This window comes from Oryx dammah, unplaced genomic scaffold (assembly GCF_014754425.2).
Source record: "Oryx dammah isolate SB20612 unplaced genomic scaffold, SCBI_Odam_1.1 HiC_scaffold_12, whole genome shotgun sequence".
NCBI lineage: Eukaryota > Metazoa > Chordata > Mammalia > Artiodactyla > Bovidae > Oryx > Oryx dammah.
Window position 1 is genome coordinate 33,359,556 of NW_024070196.1, and position 20,611 is coordinate 33,380,166.

The window sequence follows — 20,611 nt, forward strand, 5'->3', positions numbered from 1 at the left end:
ACCATCTGCCTCCCTTAGCCCTTGTCTCACAGTGTGAACTGCTGAGGAAAAGAACTCTAGGCAGAAGAAGAGATGATTCTTTTTTAGAGAAACATCAGGGTTTCAGAAAAATGATGTCTAGACACTGACATATACAAATCTTCCAAGAAAAGTCAGTTTACTTGTCCAATCATCCTGTAAAAAAAGATCTCCATTCACAAGTATACCCAGACGTACAATGTCCAGTCCCTTTTTAGAGCTCCTTGTTTGATATCCATGAAGAATGAAATATCATTTGAGAAAAGAATGCAACATAAAATAGAGACCAAAATAAACAAAGATAAAAAGAAAAAAATTGGAGAAGAAAATACTTTAAAAAATCTACAGTTAACATCATCAGCTATATAAGAAAAGCTACTTAATTTAGGGCATACTAACAAGATGAACAGACTTCCCTGATGGCTCAGATGGTAAAGCGTCTGCCTAAAATGTGGGAGACCTGGGTTTGATCCCTGGGTCAGGAAGATCCTCTGGAGAAGAAAATGGCAACCCACTCCAGTACTTTTGCCTGGAAAATCCCATGGACGGAGGAGTGTGGTAGGCTATAGCTCATAGGGTTGCAAGATGAACAGAAAAATTTCATAGGTCAACAAAGAACTCTTGGAAATTAAAAGTGTGATTGCTGGAAATGACCATACTTTTAGAAAATGGAAGTTGGATCTCCCCCAGGAATTGGAGGTCCTTTTCTGATGGAAGCCACATTTTCCCCAGTCAGAGCTGTGTCTCATTATACTGTTTGTATTGTGGCTGTTTCTGAACTCCCAGAAAGCTCACATTTCTGAAGGACAACGGAAAGACCAGTCCTTGCCTCTTTCTTCCAAAGAATACTCTGTGAATCTCATGGAAACATTTCTGCACAAACTAGATTATGGATACTAATGTGCCAAAATGCTTTTGCTACATTTTTAGGGCTTGCCTCCATTTTTGGACTCTGGATAAGAAATTATAAAGGTAGTGCTGCAATAACCATATCATCTGAAAATAAATGTCTATGTTTTTTTGAAATTTGAATTTTGAATATTGAAATTTTAATGCTGTGGTGACAGTGTTTGTCTTAAAATGTATGAAAATGAAAGTGTTTGTTACTCAGTCGTGTCTGACTCTTTACAACCCCTTAGACTGTAGCCCACCAGGCTCCTCTGTCCATGGAAACCTCCAGGCAAGAATACTGGAATGGGTAGCCATTTCCTTCTCCAGGGGACCTTCCCAACCAAGGGATCAAACCCAGGTCTCCTGCATTGCAGGCAGATACTTTATGGTCTTAGTCACCAGGGAAGCCCACCTTAAAATGTATAATACTTTGTAAATAAGACTGTTGGCTCCAGTAAAATACCACTTATGAATAAAAAAATAAAAGATGTTCAGAGAAGGGACTCTTATGACATTAAAGCCATACTATAATGTCAAATGGATTTGGTCACAAAACATATCTTCTTTTTCCTTGTATTTTTAAATTTTATTTTTCAACTAAGATAACCTTCACATTACACTCTTATCCTGATATTTCAGTTTTTGAAAGAGTTTAGTATTAGTCCTGTATTACTTTTTGAAGAATAACTGTATAGCTACATTTATTGAGTTTAGGAACCCTATTAATACCATATCTTGCTCAGCCCCCATCTTCCTAGTTTCAGTGTTTTAATCTGTTTATATAAACCCCCAAATATCCAATCTATTTGTTTATATAGACAACTTGTATTTCTCCCATGGATCTCCTGAAATGCAGCAGTCAATATTACACCTAAAATATTTCAAGTAAAATGAGACTAGAATTTTGTGCAAACAAAAGACATCATATTAGGTTTTTGATAGTATCTCCTACATAAATAGACAAAAGAAGGCAGAAATGTGATATAATATCTATGATAAATACATCATTCCATCAGTGCTACCATTTACTGCTACTGAGATACATCATCTCATTTACTTCTCAAAAAAACCCTATGAATTACTTTAATAATTTTTGTAAATATGAAAACAAAGGGCCAGAAAGGTAAATAATCTAGAAAATCTCATGGTTGTTAATTTTTGAAGTCAGGATTAGAACTCATTCTTGTCTCAGACATCCATGTATAATAAAACCCGTATTCTTCCTATTGTACTCTATGTTGTGTAGAGCCACCTCCCATCTAGGTAGCCTCTGACTCTCATTCCTTCATCTCATAAACATTTAATTCCCTGGATTAAGTCCCTTGCATTTTGAAACTACTATTATGTTTTCTCTTTCATACAAGTGGATTTGACTGATAAAAAAGAGGATTTGACTGATAAAAAGAGGAAGCATCACACTTTCTCAGTTAAAAGTAAGTTGAAACCTAAATCCAAAATTTAACCTTTGGTGAATATCAAGCTTAGACCTGGGGTAATTATGCCTTCATAAGCTTTTAATCTGTTTTCCCTAAGTCTTCTCAACGTATCCAAGAACAAAGTAATTTCTTGAAATACAAAATAAATGTGCAATATGATCTGAATATCAATGGTGTGAGAAAAGGAGAAAAAAATGGAAGAAGTAGATGATCAATTATGCCCCAAAGCTAGTAACTCAAGCAGTAATTTTCAGTTCATCATACTTAGAAATAAATTTCATTCATGACAAAAATAAATTTGGGGAGTTAAATAATTAAAATACTTTACAACCTTTACTCTTCTGTTTTCTGGCCTGGAGAAAATTCCATGGACTCTATAGTCCATGGGGTAGCAAAGAGTCCAGACACAACTGAGTGACTTTCACTTTCATACACATACATAGACATGCACACATATAAAATACATATAATAAAAGATATTACATATTTATAGATATTAAAATTGAATGTATTATATATTTGCATAAAATTGTATCATTGAATTTTTGTATAATTATTATATATAGACATGAGTACAGTAATTGCAGCTATTTTAGGTATCTGGTCATCATAAGGCTATTTACATAGTCTTATTAAATGCTCTGGGAATGTTCTGGGAAAGACTGAGGGAAGGAGGAGATGGGGACGTCAGAGGATGACATGGTTGGATAACATCACTGACTCAATGGACATGAGTTTGGGTGAACTCTGGGAGTTGGTGATGGACAGGGAGGCCTGGCGTGCTGCAGTCCATGGGGTCACAAAGAGTCAGACATGACTGAGTGACTGAACTGAACTGATTAAATGTTCTAAATTAAGCCACAGAAGTTTGGTTCTCTGAAATTTATCTATTGCTACAGAACTTGTGGCTGCGTCTTCCTTTCCCAGACCATCACAATAACTGTAATTCTATGTTCGGTACAATCCAGTAAAGTCTCAATGGCAGTATTTACCCATCAGTGAAATATTGTTCCTGTTTCACATACTCAGTGTTTCGCATTGCATTTCTTCTAATCCATGCTGAAACAACTTATTAAAAGAAGTACAAAATAGAGCATGAACGTCTGAAAAAACTTTTCAAGATTGTAAATTATTCTTGTCTAAAACTTAAGGAGAATTGACCAGTTGTAACCTATGAGGTCCATTCCAGTTTTCACAGAAGTAAACTGAGGTCCATCCCGATTTGCACAGAAGTAGCCAGGTATTTTAAAAAAGGAGGAAAGTAGAAGGAGTGAGCAAGGGCTGAAACAGAGTCAGGAAAATGAACAATTACTAGGGATCCCTTAGTGTAAATTTGATTAGGCTAGCTGTATTAGCCAGCTGGCAGTTGTGGAAGCTAGGATTCTATCCTGCCCCTCTCCACACTCCCCATGCCCACCCCATGGAGACTAGGATGATTGCGTTTCAAAGGAATGGCTTTCAGGAACTTGAGCAAGACATTCTTGAACTGTAGGAGGTACATATACCTCTCAAAAGGGCAGAGGGAGAATTGTAAATCATAAGCCTTTGTTAGTACCTGTGCTCTAAGAAAGGGAGGTCAGGGGCTTGTGGTTGGGTGCTGGCTAGAACAGCAAATTCTCTGACAGTTCTGAGCATTCTCAGTGAGTGAGCAAGTGAAGTCGCTCAGTCGTGTCCGACTCTTTGTGACCCTTGGACTGTAGCCTACCAGGCTCCTCCATCCATGGGATTCTCCAGGCAAGAATACTGGAGTGGGTTGCCATTTCCTTCTCCAGGGGGTCTTCCCAACCCAGGGATCGAACCCAGGTCTCCCGCATTGGAGGCAGACGCTCTAACCTCTGAGCCACCAGGGAAGCCCTGAGCAGTCTCAGAGAGACCCTCAAAAGGAGACTGCATTTTCCCAAGAGCTTGGCCTTAGGCTGCTAGAAGCCATGCTGAAGCTTGGTCAAGTCTTTTAGTGCAGGAGTTTGAATGGAGCATCCCTGCCAAGACTTTCTGCAGTCTTCAAAATTATCTCTCAGTTCAGTTCAGTTCAGTTGCTCAGTCGTGTCCAACTCTTTGCAACCCCATGAACTGCAGCACACCAGGCCTCCGTGTCCATCACCAACTCCCAGAATTTACCCAAACCCATGTCCATTGAGTCGGTGATGCCATCCAACCATCTCATCCTCTGTCTTTCCCTTCTCCTCCTGCCTTCAATCTTTCCCAGCATCAGGGTCTTTTCCAGTGAGTCAGGTCTTTGCATCAGGTGGCCAAAATAGTGGAGCTTCAGTATCAGTCCTTCCAGTGAATATTCAGGACTGATTTCCTACAGGATGGACTGGTTGGATCTCCTTGCAGTCCAAGATACTCAAGAATCTTCTCCAACACCACAGTTCAAACCCATCAATTCAATTTGCATTTCTCTGATAATGAGTGATGTTGAGCATCTTTTCATGTGTTTGTTAGCCATCCGTATGTCTTCTTTGGAGAAATGTCTGTTTAGTTCTTTGGCCCATTTTTTGATTGGGTCGTTTATTTTTCTGGAATTGAGCTGCAGGAGTTGCTTGTATATTTTTGAGATTAGTCCTTTGTCAGTTGCTTCATTTGCGATTATTTTCTCCCCTTCTGAAGGCTGTCTTTTCACCTTGCTTATAGTTTCCTTTGTTGTGCAGAAGCTTTTAATTTTAATTAGATCCCATTTGTTTATTTTTGCTTTTATTTCCAGAATTCTGGGAGGTGGATCATAGAGGATCCTGCTGTGATTTATGTCGGAGAGTGTTTTGCCTATGTTCTCCTCTAGGAGTTTTATAGTTTCTGGTCTTACATTTAGATCTTTAATCCATTTTGAGTTTATTTTTGTGTATGGTGTTAGAAAGTGGTCTAGTTTCATTCTTTTTCAAGTGGTTGACCACTTTTCCGAGCACCACTTGTTAAAGAGATTGTCTTTACTCCATTGTATATTCTTACCTCCTTTGTCAAAGATAAGTTGTCCATAGGTGCATGGATTTATCTCTGGGCTTTCTATTTTGTTCCATTGATCTATATTTCTGTCTTTGTGCCAGTACCATACTGTCCTGATGACTGTGGCTTTGTAGTAGAGCCTGGAGTCAGGCAGGTTGATTCCTCCAGTTCCATTCTTCTTTCTCAAGATTGCTTTGGCTATTCGAGGTTTTTTTGTATTTCCATACAAATTGTGAAATTATTTGTTCTAGCTCCTCAGAATGGTTGCTATCCAAAAGTCTACAAACAATAAATACTGGAGAGGGTGTGGAGAAAAGTGAACCCTCTTACACTGTTGGTGGGAATGCAAACTAGTACAGCCACTATGGAGAACAGTGTGGAGATTCCTTAAAACCTGGAAATAGAACTGCCTTATGACCCAGCAATCCCACTACTGGGCATACACACCAAGGAAACCAGAATTGAAAGAGACACGTGTACCCCAATGTTTATCGCAGCACTGTTTATAATAGCCAGGACATGGAAGCAACCTAGATGTCCATCAGCAGGTGAATGGATAAGGAAGCTGTGGTACATATACACAATGGAGTATTAGCCATTAAAAAGAATACATTTGAATCAGTTCTAATGAGGTGGATGAAACTGGAGCCGATTATACAGAGTGAAGTAAGCCAGAAAGAAAAATACCAATACAGTATACTAACGCATATATATGGAATTTAGAAAGATGGCAACCATAATTCTGTATGCAAGACAGCAAGAGAGACACAGATGTATAGAACAGTCTTTTGGACTCTGAGGGAGAGGGAGAGGGTGGGATGATTTGGGAGAATGGCATTGAAACATGTATACTATCATATGTGAAATGAATTGCCAGTCCATGTTCAATGCATGATACAGGATGCTTGGGGCTGGTGCACTGGGATGACCCAGAGGGATGGTACAGGGAGGGAGGTGGGAGGGGGGTTCAGGATGGGGAACACATGTACACCCATGGTGCATTCATGTTGATGTATGGCAAAACCAATACAATATTGTATAGTAATTAGCCTCTAATTAAAATAAATAAATTTATAATAAAAAATAAAATGAAAAAAAAAGATAAGAAATAACAAGTGCTAGCAAGGATGTGGAAAAAATGGAACCCTTATGAACAGTTGAGAATGTAAATGTAAAAGCCACTATGTAAAACAGTATGGAGGTGTCTCAAAATTAAAAATAGAACTACCATATGATCCAACAACAACAACAAAAAGCATCAATTCTTTGCCACTCGGGTTACTTTATCTTCTTACTTGTTGTCTGTTAATTTTTCCTTGAGCATACACCTGCCCTCAGTTTAGTGTCAATACCCAGTTCTGAAATGTTGGAAAATAGCTTTTGTCCCCTGTATCTCAGACTTTGCCTGGGCTCATTACAGCACAAGCCATATAGTAATCATTCACATTTAAATAGTTAGAATTCCTGAAAGTGAAAGTGAAGTCGCTCAGTTGTGTCTGACTCTGCGACCCCGTGGACTGTAGCCTACCAGGCTCCTCCGTCCATGAGATTCTCCAGGCAAGAATGCTGGAGTGGGTTGCCATTTCCTTCTCCAGGTGATCTTCCCAATCCAGGGATCGAACCTGGATGTCCCACATAGCAGGCAGATGCTTTAACCTCTCAGCCACCAGGGAAGCCCTGAGAAATTCCTGAGAAATCTTTAATACACTGAGACTTTTAAATATCCTATGCAATGCATGGAGCTAAATTTTCCTTTAAAAATATTAGCAAATGGCTTTAAATTAAATTTTAACCAGAATGTTAATATAAAGCAGATAAAATATTAAGCAGATCTGGCAGAAGTTGAAGGACATATCCAGAGCCCACTTGCCACCAACAGGAAGCACTTCTCCCCTTCTGGAAGTGCATTATACAACTGGTAAAGTCACAGGATTCTGTAGAGAACTTTGGAAATGGCTAGATTAGATGATAGACATTGGATTGTGCACAAGGGCCTGTGGGGCTGATGCCCACCAAGAACAGAGGATTTCAAGACTGGTATTCTTCCCAGGATATATTCACCCAGAAAAATGCCTGTCACCCAGCAGACCCAGAAACTGTAGGTCTCTTGGCACCCAAAATGAGCCTCAAAGCTGTCTGAAGTCTTCCAGCTCAAAATGTTTCCTGTCTTTGAAGTAGGTCCCTTACCTAAATTTAGTTCCAGATCATTTATAGATGTTCTGTTCCATTATATTCTCTCCCTACAAACTCCTTACTATGTAGTCATTTATTGGTTACATATGGACTTCCCAGATGGTTCAGTGATTAAAAAAAAAAAAAAAAATCTGCCTGCCAGTGCAGGCGATGCAAGTTTGATCCCTGGGTCAGGAAGATCTCACAGAGAAGGAAATGGCAACCCACTCCAGTATTCTTGTCTGGAGAAGCCCATGGACAGAGGAGCCTGGCAGCTATAGTCCATGGGGTCGCAAAAGAGTCAGAAATGACTTACTAACTAAAACAACAACAAACATTTAAATAGCATTCTAACCCAGTGATAGACTATGAAGTTTTTACTCTTTATGTGAATACTGGGGCCTTATTTAAATAAAATTAAAAACTGTGATTTATCATACTTGGAGATTCAGGAACCTTATGAACAGAGCCTTCAATAGATCCTACATTTTAAACTCAATACTCTTTTAGAAATGTATAAAAATCAAGCCTTAAAAGTATCCCCAAATGAATAATAGAATGAAGACATAGCTTATTATTCCAGGAAATGACAGATTCTACTTCAGTGGTCTCAAAGATCTAATTTTAAGGTATTCTCAAGAGTACTTGGGCTGAGCAGAAGAAAAAGAAATGCAACCGAAGATAGAATAAAGATGGTGATCTAGGAGGCTCTGAAGCTCTCTTCCTCCCACAGATGTACTGAATGGACAGCTATAAACAAGCAGTCCTCTCTGAGAGAGACCTAGAAACTGAGTGACTCCTATTCATTGGATGCATAAAAAAATACCTACTTCTAAACAGATAGGAAGTGCTTCCTTGGTGGCTCAGTGGTAAAGAATCCACCTACAACCCAGGAGACCTAGGTTTGATCCCTGGGTTGGGGAAGATTCCTTGGAGAAGGAAATGGCAACCCACTCCAGTATTCTTGCCTGGAGAATCCCAGGACAGAGGAGCCTGGAGGGGTCCTACAGTCCATGGGGTCACAAGAGTCAGACAGGACTTAGAGACTAAACCACCACCACCAAACAGGTAGGAAAGGCCAGGTATACTCTTCACAAAATCCCTACTCCTCACAAAGCCATACAACCTGGAGAGACCCCTCAACTCTCAGCTTCTCCCTGAGGATGGAAAACCCCACAGCTAGTGCCCCAACTTGTAAGACCCCCACTGAAAGGAGGGGTTCCCAGAGCAGCTAGCTTTGAAAGCCAATGGGGCTATCATCACTGAGTTCCACAGAACCATAGTAAACAAAAAAATGATTCTTAAATAATGGGAATAATACTTACCATGGCTATCCGCCACCACCACCACCACCCCACCCCAACTCCATCCCACCCTGCCACCTCCAAGGGCTCAAGGCAGAGAGAGCAGACAAAATTGCTTATCTCTGTCTTTTCCTGAAAGAGTTTCTCTGCATACTTTGAAAACCATCTGAGGGTCAAGCTGCTCATTTAGCAGACACTAGCTAATGAAGGCTGAGCACCAAAGATGCTTTCAAATTGTGGTGCTGGAGAAGACTCTTGAGAGTCCCTTGGACAGCAAGAAGATCAAACCAGTCAATCCTAAAGGAAGTCAACCATGATTATTCATTGGAAGGACTGATGCTGAAGCTGAAACTCCAGTACTTTCACCAGCTGGTTCGAAGAGCTAACTCATTGGAAAAGACCCTGAAGCTGGGAAAGATTGAGAGCAGGAGGAGGAGGGCACAACAGAGGATAAGATGGTTGGATGGCATCACCAACTCAACGGACTTGAGTTTGACAAACTCTGGGAGATAGTGAAGGACAGAGGAGCCTGGCATGCTGTAGTCCATCTGGTTGCGAAGAGTCAGACACAACTTGGAGACTGAACAACAACAGGGTCTAGCTGGGTTCCTCCCCAGAGACTGGGGAAGCTGGAAGACACTATTCTTGCTTTCTCCTTCCAGCCCCCTCCAAGTCACCAGTAGCTCTCTGGAAGGAGCTTGTATACATGTCTGGTGGCCCAGCTTTTACAGCAGTTGCCCAAAGAATGTGCCCCTGGATTACTGGGCTCTAATAGGGAAATGCAGTTGCATTCACAAGTCCCAGAGAACTGTAGTGAACAAAGAAACAGTTTTTAATGAGCACAGGAACAACCTCTAGCAACTCTACACCTGAACTCAGTACAGCTGAAGCAAGTAAAAATGCCCATCTCTCAGTTTTCCCCAAGAAGCAGTTCAACCATGTAACTTTCCCAGCTGTGTCTGAGGGGTCTAATCATCTGGCACCTAGGTTCTGACTGTGATCCCCCTTGGGAAATTGATGGATACTGGCACAGCCTCAACTACCAGGAGCCACTAAGAGCAAAGAAAGAGGCTCATAAGAGTTTGAGAGACAACTAGGAGCTCAGGCCACTCTTATCAACAAGGTTCATCTCCTAATGAGGTCACTCTGTCAAGACTATTTCTTCCAAAGTGCAGAAACCAACAGAGTCAAGGAAAGTGCAGAAATAGAAGAATACATTCCAAACCAAAGAGCAAGATAAATCTCCAGGAAGTAATCTTAATGAAATGGAGATACGTGATTTACCTTATAGAGAGTTCAAACTAACAATCATGAATATTTGCCAAGGTCAGAAGAACAATGCAAGAACAAAGTGAAAATTTCAACAAAAAGACAGAAAATATAAAGTATTTTCAATAGGTTTCTTTTATTGACTTAGAAGAGTGATGTTTATGACTTTTTAAAAGAGCCAAATCTGTTCAAACATACTTGCAAATGGTTAAGGAATGTACATGTCCTTTTATTTTATTTTCATACTCTTTGCAGGTATATAGATATTCTTATATCTGAAAGAAAGCTACCATATGTCACTTGTACATATCAAATATTGCTGAGAATATTTAAAATCCTGGTAAGTTCACTGCAGTTCAAATAAAGAGGTCTAAGAATCTTATCCAAGCAGCTGTGGTTCCTACTTGAATTTTAGCCTAGATTATTAAAACCTCAAGTCACAAAATCCCCCTAGGAAATCTTGCATAAGCATTGTTCTCATTGAAAAGGGCTGGGATCAGAAAGGAAGCAAGAGGTTCATGCTTTAGTTGGCTTTAAAACATCAAACACAGAGTGGTCAAGTCTCCCTCAGATGTGTGTTCATAACCCCTTTTAAACGCAATGGAAATTATATGTGTGGATCTGGGGAGAACATACCCCCAAGTAAGCAAATTAAGAAAAGCCAAGAACAACCAGATTTCTTTGCTTTAAAAATTTTGGCTTAAACAATAGTTTTTGGTTTTGTTTTTTAATTAGTTTTATGTGATATGTCAGGTAAATCTATTCATTAGTGATAGAATTTTTATGATCAATTTGAAGGGAAGACTTGAAAAATACTTTAACCATGTTTCTTTTTTGGATATGAACAGTAAAATACAGTTGCTAGACTATTTTTGAAAAGGCACTTATTTATGTTTTTCTAAGGCAAGTATCTCATAATTCAAAAATTGGTTATTTTTCTGCCAGAGCCTGGTGGGAGTGAAGTGAAGTGAAAGTCGTTCAGTTGTGTCTGACTCTTTGCGACCCCATGGACTATACTCTAGAGAAGTCCATGGAATTCTCTAGGCCAGAATTCTAGAGTAGGTAGCCTTTCCCTTCTCCAGGGAATCTTCCCAACCCAGGGATCGAACTGGAGTCTCCTGCATCGTAGGTGGATTCTTTACCAATGGAGCTATCAGGTTTAGTACTTGTTAATGGCTTAGCATGTGAAACAAACATTTTGTGAAAAGAGCTACCACAACACTAATGCCTTAGACATAGATTTTTATCATTAAGAGATGAGATAATGTTCTTGAATATTCCTAAGAATCTGGCTGATAGAAAGTATCAACTTAGCAGAGGAAAGGTGGGTAAGGGAGGGACAGACAGGGGCGTTATTATTTTTGAGGAAGTGGGTAGGGAGTTTGGCCGAAAATACTCTTCATTGAATCCAAACCACGAAGGTTTACTAAACAGAAATTTAAATCAAAAGACAAACAGGATGTGCATGAGGGACATAGTTTGGGACACATACTTTTAATACCGCATGAAAGCCGTGCCATCCAGATGTGAAAGCAATAAAACTTAGACCAAAAACCAACAATAAAATAAGAAGTGGGATTGAAGGAGAGCCTTTAACACTGAGCACTTCCTCAGTGAAGTCGCTGGCTCAGAGAGAGAGCTATTTACTCTGAGGAAGAGGTGGCATGTTCCACAGGCCTGTGTTTTCTCACAATGGAAGAAGTAAAATAGCAATCTGGTTTTCTGGAAACACTGAGCTTTGGCAGCCTCTGCTATTCTGGATTTCTTAAATTATCTGTTTTAGACTGAAGTGGAAACTTATTAAAGCCAGCACTCTAATATCAGATCAGCCTCAGGAAGGAAAACAAAGAAAAAATTGTTGGTACATATTGTACCCAGAATGTTATGAAGCAAGAAGTGAATAACAGTTTCTATGAGCTACCTAAGGCTAGTCATCCTATCACAAATAAAAAATGGTAATGTTGTTAAAACTCAGAACACTTAAGAATTTGAAAATAAGAAAGACTTTCCTAAGACTTAAGAAAATAGGACATGTTACAGTACCATAAGGGGTTTCCCTTGTGGCTCAGTGGTAAAGAATCCACAGGAAATGTAGGTTTGATCCCTGAATGGGGAAGATCCCTTGGAGGAGGAAGCAGCAACCCACTCAGATATTCTTATTGGAAAAATCCCATGGACAGAGGAACCTGGTGGGCTACTGTCCATAGGGTCACAAAAAAATTGGACACAGCTGAAGTAGCTGAGTACACATGCACGGTAACATGAAACTATTGTATTTTCCACACAGCTGAAAAAGAAGTTTTTAGGGTATCATTTTAAGCATTTTTCAGATTTTTAGTTTTAATATTTTCAATTATAAATGAGAGATGGCTAAATTTGGTTGTTTAAACATTTGTTTACTTTAAGCTTTATTTGTTAGCATCTGCCTACAATGCGGGGGACTGGGGTTCAATCCCTGGGTCTTCTGGAGAAGGAAATGGCAACCCACTCCAGTATTCTTGCCTGGAAAATCCCGTGGACGGAGGAGTCTGGTGGGCTACAGTGCCTGGGGTCACAAAGAGTTGGACACAAATGAGCGACTTCACTTTCACTTTAAGACTTAAGATTTACTTTAAAAAGTTAAAACTTATTTTTGATAGTGACAAAGTCATATGTTTTATATCTTGTGAAAGAAAAGTTAGGAAAAGGACCAGCTTATGAGACACAGTGATTACAGAGAAGTATATTATTGATATTTAATGATAAAAATGTTAGAACTATTTGAAATTTTATTAGTGTTACTAAAAATATTGCTTATTTTGTATAATTTTAAGTATTTTTAATATAGTTTACTTTCCTAAATAAAACAGAGATTGACCCACTATAGTTTGCAAAGTAAAAGCCACAAAATACTCTAAAACAAAAAGTTGTGGATAAATATTGATGTAAACTCAAGAAAAACATAGGGTTGGGATTTTCCTTTCTTGTCTATTAAAATCCATATAAGACTTTACTATTCATTCTCAATTTTTTATCATATATTTTTCTCTTACAGCTTAATTATCATGTTTTGAAACATGAATTATAATTCAGACAGCAATTAGATTTTCTTTTCCTTTAATGCTTTGAAACTTTGCTTTTCATTAACATATATATTTGTTCTTGAAATTTTGAAAGTTACATAATAGGTTTTGTTATGTTAAATATGTGAAGGACTAACCTATAGTATATTAGTTTTAAATGGAAAATCACCACAAACTTAGACCCAAGACAGCACTTATTTATTATCTCATTCCCGATGACTCAGCAGTTTAGAATACACCTGCAAAGCAGGAGTCACAGGAGATGTAAATTCCATCCTTGGGTTAGGAAGATTCCTTGGAGGAGGAAATGGCAACCCACTTCACTGTTCTTGCCTGGAGAATCCCATGGACAGAGGAGCCTGGTTGACTACAGCCCGATAGGGTCACAAAGAGTCTGACAGGACTGAGCAGCTAAGCACGTATGCAGTTACCACAGATAAAGAGTTCAGGAACACCTTAACTGGGTTTTCTCCCAAAATCCAACCTTTTTTTTTTGAAGCCATTTTCAACACTGAAGGTGTTGGCTGGGCTACGATTTTTCTGAAACTCAGAGTCTAGCCAAAGCTCACATTGATTGTTGGCAGAATTCAGTTATTTGTGGCTGGAGAACAGGGCTCCTTGTTTTCTCGCTGGCTGCTCAGCCACTCGAGGCCATCATAGTTCCCTATCAGGTGACCCTCTCTTGGAGTCTTATTTCGTCAAAGCCAGAAGAGAGAGGCCCTCACTCTGGACTATTAAAGGAGGTCTTGCAGTACAATCATGAGAATGATGTCCCGTCACCTTTTCCATATTCTGTTGGCTAAAAGCAAATCACAGCTCCCAGCCACACTCAGGAGGAGGGGATTATATAGGGTGTAACCACAATCCTATATATATATTGGGCTTCCTTTGTGGCTCAGCTGGTAAAGAATCCTCCTGCAATGTGGGAGACCTGAGTTCAATCCCTGGGTTGGGAAGATTCTCTGGAAAAGGGAAAGACTACTCATTCCAGTATTCTGGCCTAGAAAATTCCACGGACTGGATAGTCCATGGGGTCGCAAAGAGTTGGACACGACTGAGTGATTTTCACTTTCACTTTCACAACAAAACATGAAGATCATAGGGGCAATCCTTGAATTCTGCCTCCCGCTCTACTGTTGTACTGATTTAGATGGACACTCATTAAAAGCAATCTCATAACAATATGACTCTAAAATTCATATATATAGATATTCTTCAAGTCGATGATGGTTTACTAGTCATTTCTCGACTTGTCCCTTTATACACTCTTCAGTATTCTTCTGACAGCTCTCACTCTCACATTCTTCTTTTTCAATTAATTAATTTATTTTAATTGGATGCTAATCACTTTACAATATTGTAGTGGTTTTTGCCATGCATTGACATGTATCAGCCATAGGTGTACAGGTGTTTCCCACCCTGAACCCCCCCTCTCACCTCTCTCACCATCCCTTCCCTCAGGGTCATCTCATTCTCTTACATTCTTAACACCTCTCTTTCCTCTATTTTTAAATAGTATTTGCATATCTCTTCTTTCCTTTAGTAAACCTACACTGTTATTTTTTGATTTCCAGATGATCATTGTTCTTCCTCACCTCTTCCCTTTCCATCTGTAAATATCCTGTTGTGTTGCAAAGTACCTTTACAGTTTCTTTTAAACAGATTGGCCCCAAATTTTCCATTTCCTTTCCAAAGTGCTGTATTGATAGCACTATTTAATTCAAAGTGAAAGTGAGTCCTATCCAATTCTTTGTGACCCTATGGACTGTATAGATAATAAAAGTACTATAACATTTAACATTGTCACACTGTTCAAGATAAAATTTATTTTAATACACTGACATCCAAAGCAAGTCAATGGGATATATCTAGAATGATTGTCTTTCTCAAGAACATCATATATCTAGCTCTAAATCAATATAAATAGAGATAAGTAGAGAGATACATAGATACATATTACTCTGTGTGTATATATATGTGTGTATATATGGTGTTATCTATATAACAGCTCTGTAAAACCTTTAACTACATAATTTGTAGGAACTAGAAAATTAAAAATAAACTACATAAATTATAAAAATAAAAAAAAAATAAAAGCAATCTCAGGCATTCAAAATGTTGTTATAAATCTGGGAAATGTTAACTCCTTTTTTCATATAAAATTTATTAGTCTCCTTAATTTTAATTTTATATTATTCAGTATAAACAACTACACTCAGATTTAGAGAGTATAAGTTACAGATGTAACTTGGCTCTCTAAAATTAGGAAATCACACTGAAAATATTTTCTTTAAACATTGCCATTTAATAAGAACCCTTTTGAAACAAAAGTATGTATTTTAGCTTCCTTTCTCTGTAGTATTTTGAAATTCAGTAGTTTTAAACATTTTGTTATGGAAAATGAGATATTTTTCTTTTCCTTGTTCAGTCATTCATTCAACAAGTATATATTAAGTCTTCTCTGTATTTCAGGCATTGTGTTAAGTTCTGAGAATGTCAGTTAAAGAATCACGAAAAGTTACATCATTCTCATTTACTAGCAGTGTGACAATGGACAAATCACTTAGCCACTCTAGGTTTTCAAGTAAATATGTGCAATTTTGATACCAATTCATTTAGCTTCTACAATGATCCAGTCATCCTGGGGGGCCTGGATATTCTGAGACAAAAGACAGAGCAGATCTCCTTTGAACTGTCACAGTCTAGTGGGTGAGAGAATATCACAGAGTTAACACTGTTATCACTAAAAGGAGCACATGGGAAGATATGGAAAGCATAAAATCCGAGATGAGTTTTGATGGATAAGCAAGAGTAAGTCAACTGGGTCACATGAATTTAATAGCAAATGCAAACAGGTGCATGAGAGAGCATGAGTATTCGAGGAAACTGCAGATAAGTCAGTTAGATGGGATGTGCTCTGTAGACAGAGAGTTATATTGATGATAAAGGATCCAGATGAGCACAGGCCAGATCAAATAAGTAGTGGCTGAGAAGCTCAGACTGTCCTTAGAAATAGGGAGCAACTGAAAGATGTTAACTGAGAAGTGAAATAATTATCTTCATGTTTTTTAAAGCTTATTCTGCAGGAGGTGGAAAATATAAAGAGGAAATCCCATGTAGATGGATTTAGCAGGCTGTTGTAGTAACTAGTACAAAAAGATAAAAGCAGAGGTGGCAGAGAGGGTGAGGAGGGGATGGCTGTGTACTGTTAAGGAGGTAATGTATTTAGTACTTGACGGTGAATTGAGATGGAGCACGAAGATGAAAATGAAGGAATAGATGATTTGTGGGCTTTTTGATTGAGTAAGGTGATGATTCTTTCATTAACTGATAATGGGAATGAAGGAGGAGAAATTTGAGAAGGAAAAATATGTTTATTGGGAAATACTAAGTTTGAATTTGAAATATCTTTGGAACATACTAGGAGAGATTTCCAGGAGACAATATGAGGTGTAATGATAGATCATAGGATAAATATATTTGCTGAAGATGCTAGAGGTTCATCAATGTTTCTGTATCTAGAGTGTGTTTAAGTTCATTCAGGGGAAGTGAAAGAAGACTGAGAATTTGAAATGGTATTTAAAGTATGTCAGAAGAAATAGAGTCTATGAAAGGCCCTGAGAAACACTGGCCCAGGCTCTAGGATAAAATCCAAGTCACAAAAATATCACAGAAACCAAATAGTTCAAAAGAATCAAAAGATAAGTAAGGAATCACATAGAAAATGCTGTAGAGAGATAAAGAATAAAGACCAAAAAAGAGGCTATTGATAACACTTCTGGTGACCTTGATGATAAACAGTTTCAGGAGAGGAAGCTGTATTTTAGTAGATTGAAAGCGGAAGATAGTGAATGAAGTGGGAAAAGCAAAAGTAAACCATGCTTTCCACGCATCTAAAAAGGACAAGCTTGGGAAATAGAGCAGTGTTTATAAACAGAATGAGATAGGTAGGGGATTTTCTCAGGCTATGTATAATGTACACAGCTAGGCATTCACTCATGCATTATAGAAGCAGGCACAGACCTGCGTTCGAGCTTACACGCTAAGTTGTTTCAGTCATGTCCGACAGCCTGCCACCCTGTGAACTGTAGCCGCCCGTGTCCTCTGACCATGGAGTTCTCCAGGCAAGAATACTGGAGTCGGCGCCATGCCCTCCTCCAGGGGATCTCTCTGACCCAGAGTTTAAACTCCTGTCTCCTGCAGTGGCAGGCAGGTTCTTTACCACTAGCGCCACCTGGGAAGTCTTTTTTTTTTTTTTTTTTTAAGTCACTTCAGTCATGTTTGACTCTGTGCGAACCCACAGACGGCAGCCCACCAGGCTCCCCCGTCCCTGGGATTCTCCAGGCAAGAACACTGGAGTGGGTTGCCATTTCCTCCTCCAATGCATGAAAGTGAAAAGTCAAAGGGAAGTCGCTCAGTCCTGTCCGACTCTTAGCGACCCCATGGACTGCAGCCCACCAGGCTCCTCCATCCATGGGATTTTCCAGGCAAGAGTACTGGAGTGGGGTGCCATTGCCTTCTCCTGGGAAGTCTAGTCATATATATTATATATATAATATACATATTATATGATGTATAATGAGATATATATATGGTACATATATACATATATATATGGTACATATATATATATAGAGAGAGAGAGACCATATATATATGTGTAAAATGAACTCTAAAGCTTAAGGGTAAAATATGGGCTACAGGGTTAGACTGGCTGAGTTTGAATCTCAAGTCCACCATATACTGCTTTACAAACAATTTTGGGCAAGTTATTGAATCTCCCTCTAAGTTGCCTCATCTGTAAAATGTGGCTACTAATAGTGTCTATTTTATTAATATAGTTGAGAGGAAGTACATGAGATAAACAAAGTATGTGCATGCTCAGTCGTGTCCAACTCTTTGCCATTCCGTGGACTGTAGCCCACCAGGATTCTGCGTGCAAGGAATTTTCCTGGCAAAGAATACTGGAGTGGGTTGTCATTTCCTGCTCCAGTGGATCTACCTGATCCAGAGATCAAACCCACATCTCTTGCACATCTCCTGCATCGGCAGGCAAATTCTTTACCACTGTGCCACCTGGGAAGTTCCCAAAATAAAACACTGAAACTGCTTAAACCAATGTATGTGTGTGTGTGTGTGCTTAGGTGCTCAGTCATGTCTGACTCTTTGCGACCCCATGGACTGTAGCCTGCAAGGTTCCTCTGTCCATGAGAGTCTCTAGGCAAAAATACTGGAGTGGATAGTCATTCCCTTCTCTAGGCAGTCTTCCAGACAAGGGATCAAACCCAGGTCTCCTGCATAAACCTGTGGATGGTACTCAGAAGAGCACTCTATGAGGCTTCTCAGGTGGTTTCGTGTTAAATAATCCACCTGCCAATGTAGGAGATGCCGGAGATGTGGGTTCTATTCCTGAGTCGAGAAGGTCCCCTGGAGAAGGAAATTGCAACCCACTCCAGTATTCTTGCCTGGAAAATTGCATGGACAATGGAGCCTGGCAGGCTACAGTTTGGGAGGTCTCAAACAATCAGACACAAGTGAGCAACTGAGCGCACAAAGCGCTCAATAAAGTTAGCTGTTACTGGCTGTGGTTCCTAGTGATCCACAACTTGCTTAATAATATAAGGGATTTAATGAATCATGATAGGTAGTGCCAAGAATCTCTGTGATCAGAGAGTCAAGAATGGAAGCCACACACCAAAGAACAATAACCATCTGCAAAATAAGGTCACTACAGTGGAAACATTCAGCCACTGTTACTCAGCATAGATAATGACAATACTGTTTAGATATTATGGAGACTCACAGTTCATTCCAATAAGAGTAAGACCTGATGTCAGAAGCCAGATGCTAGTGCTGCCTTGTTTGTGATACTTCACTTATTTTCAAATCAAAGTCTTATCTGAGCATATCTTAGAAGAGTCTGTATGTCAATAACGAAAGATCGGGGGAATAGATTCTGGCTTCTTTTTAGCAAAGGCTGTACTCAGTTCAATTCAGTCACTCAGTCATGCCCAACTCTTTGCACCCCATGAACTGCAGCACGCCAGGCCTCCCTGTCCATCACCAACTCCCAGAGTCCACTGTGTTGAGTTGGTGATGCCATCCAACCATCTCATCCTCTGTCGCCCCCTTCTCCTCCTGCCCTCAATCTTTCCCAGCATCAGGATCTTTTCCAATGAGTCAGCTCTTTGCATGAGGTGGCCAAAGTACTGGAGTTTCAGCTTCAACATCAGTCTGCCCAATGAACACCCAGGACCTATCTGCTTTAGGATGGACTGGTTGGATCTTCTTGCAGTCCAAGGAGCTCTCAAGAATCTTCTCCAACACCACAGTTCAGAAGCACCAATTCTTTGGCACTCAGCTTTCTTTATAGTCCAACTCTCACATCGATACATGACTACTGGAAAAACCATAGCCTTGACTAGGTGGACCTTTGTGGACAAAGTAATTTCTCTGCTTTTTAATATGCTGTCTAGCTTGGTCATAACTTTCCTTCCAAGGACTAAGCATCTTTTAATTTCATGGCTGCAATCACCATCTGCAGTGATTTTGGAGCCACCCAAAATAAAGTCAGCTGCTGTTTCCACTGTTTCCCCATCTATTTGCCATAAAGTGATGGGACTGGATGCCATGATCTTCATTTTCTGAATGTTGAGCTTTAAGCCAACTTTTTCACTCTCCTCTTTCACTTTCATCAAGAGGCTCTTTAGTTCTTCTTCACTTTCTGCCATAAAGGTGATGTCATCTGCATATCTGAGGTTATTGATATTTCTCCTGGCAATCTTGGTTCCAGCTTGTGCTTCCTCGAGCCCAGTATTTCTCATGATGTACTCTGCATATAAGTTAAATAAGACTGTACTCAAAATGTGGCAAATGCTCCAGATACAAGAAGGGTATTTCAGGAATACTTGGCATTAAGAAATATCTGGTAAACACTCCCCTTGGGTTAGTGGAAACAAAAATTTACCTAAACTTATTAGAAAAATGTGCCTCTGTCTTACGTGGTTTAAATGGTTTCTTTTTATATAAAACAGTCTTGTGGATAAGGCACCAATTGAAAATCCAACTTCCAATCAGAAGTGTTTTCCACATTTCCTTCTTCCTTCCCAGAAAGGTATTTGGGATAGAGGAAAACATATTCCTTATGGAGTTAGACAAGTGGGTCCTTCAGGCCTCATTCTCATCCCCATGCTGATTTCCTGTGGAGGGAGCCTGGGGAAGGTCTGTGGCAGGAAAGGAACCTGCATGTGTGCCTCCTCCCAGAGTTCTAAACAGGAAGTGGTATCAACTTCACTCCACTCTTGGGTGTGAAGGCTTCCCGGTTCCCTTATGACAGACATTCTTCATGACATATTCTGACTCTGGTAAACAGAAAGTATCTATGATAGAATGACAAGCCTTCCCTCATTTCCTCCAAGCTTCTTGTTCCCCTGTCCTGAGATACTGGTACCATGTCCCAGGCTTCTTCCATGGAAAATCAGCATGGAGTTCAGCATGAGGCCTGAAGGACCCATTTGTC

General features: G+C 39.5%; 1 non-coding gene across 1 annotated transcript; it reads right to left on the reverse strand.

Annotated features, from left to right (window-relative positions):
• Positions 1–4,123: 4,123 nt before the first annotated feature.
• TRNAW-CCA lies at positions 4,124–4,195 on the reverse strand. Its single transcript has one exon. It is a non-coding gene; the product is annotated as a tRNA-Trp (tRNA).
• Positions 4,196–20,611: the final 16,416 nt, after the last annotated feature.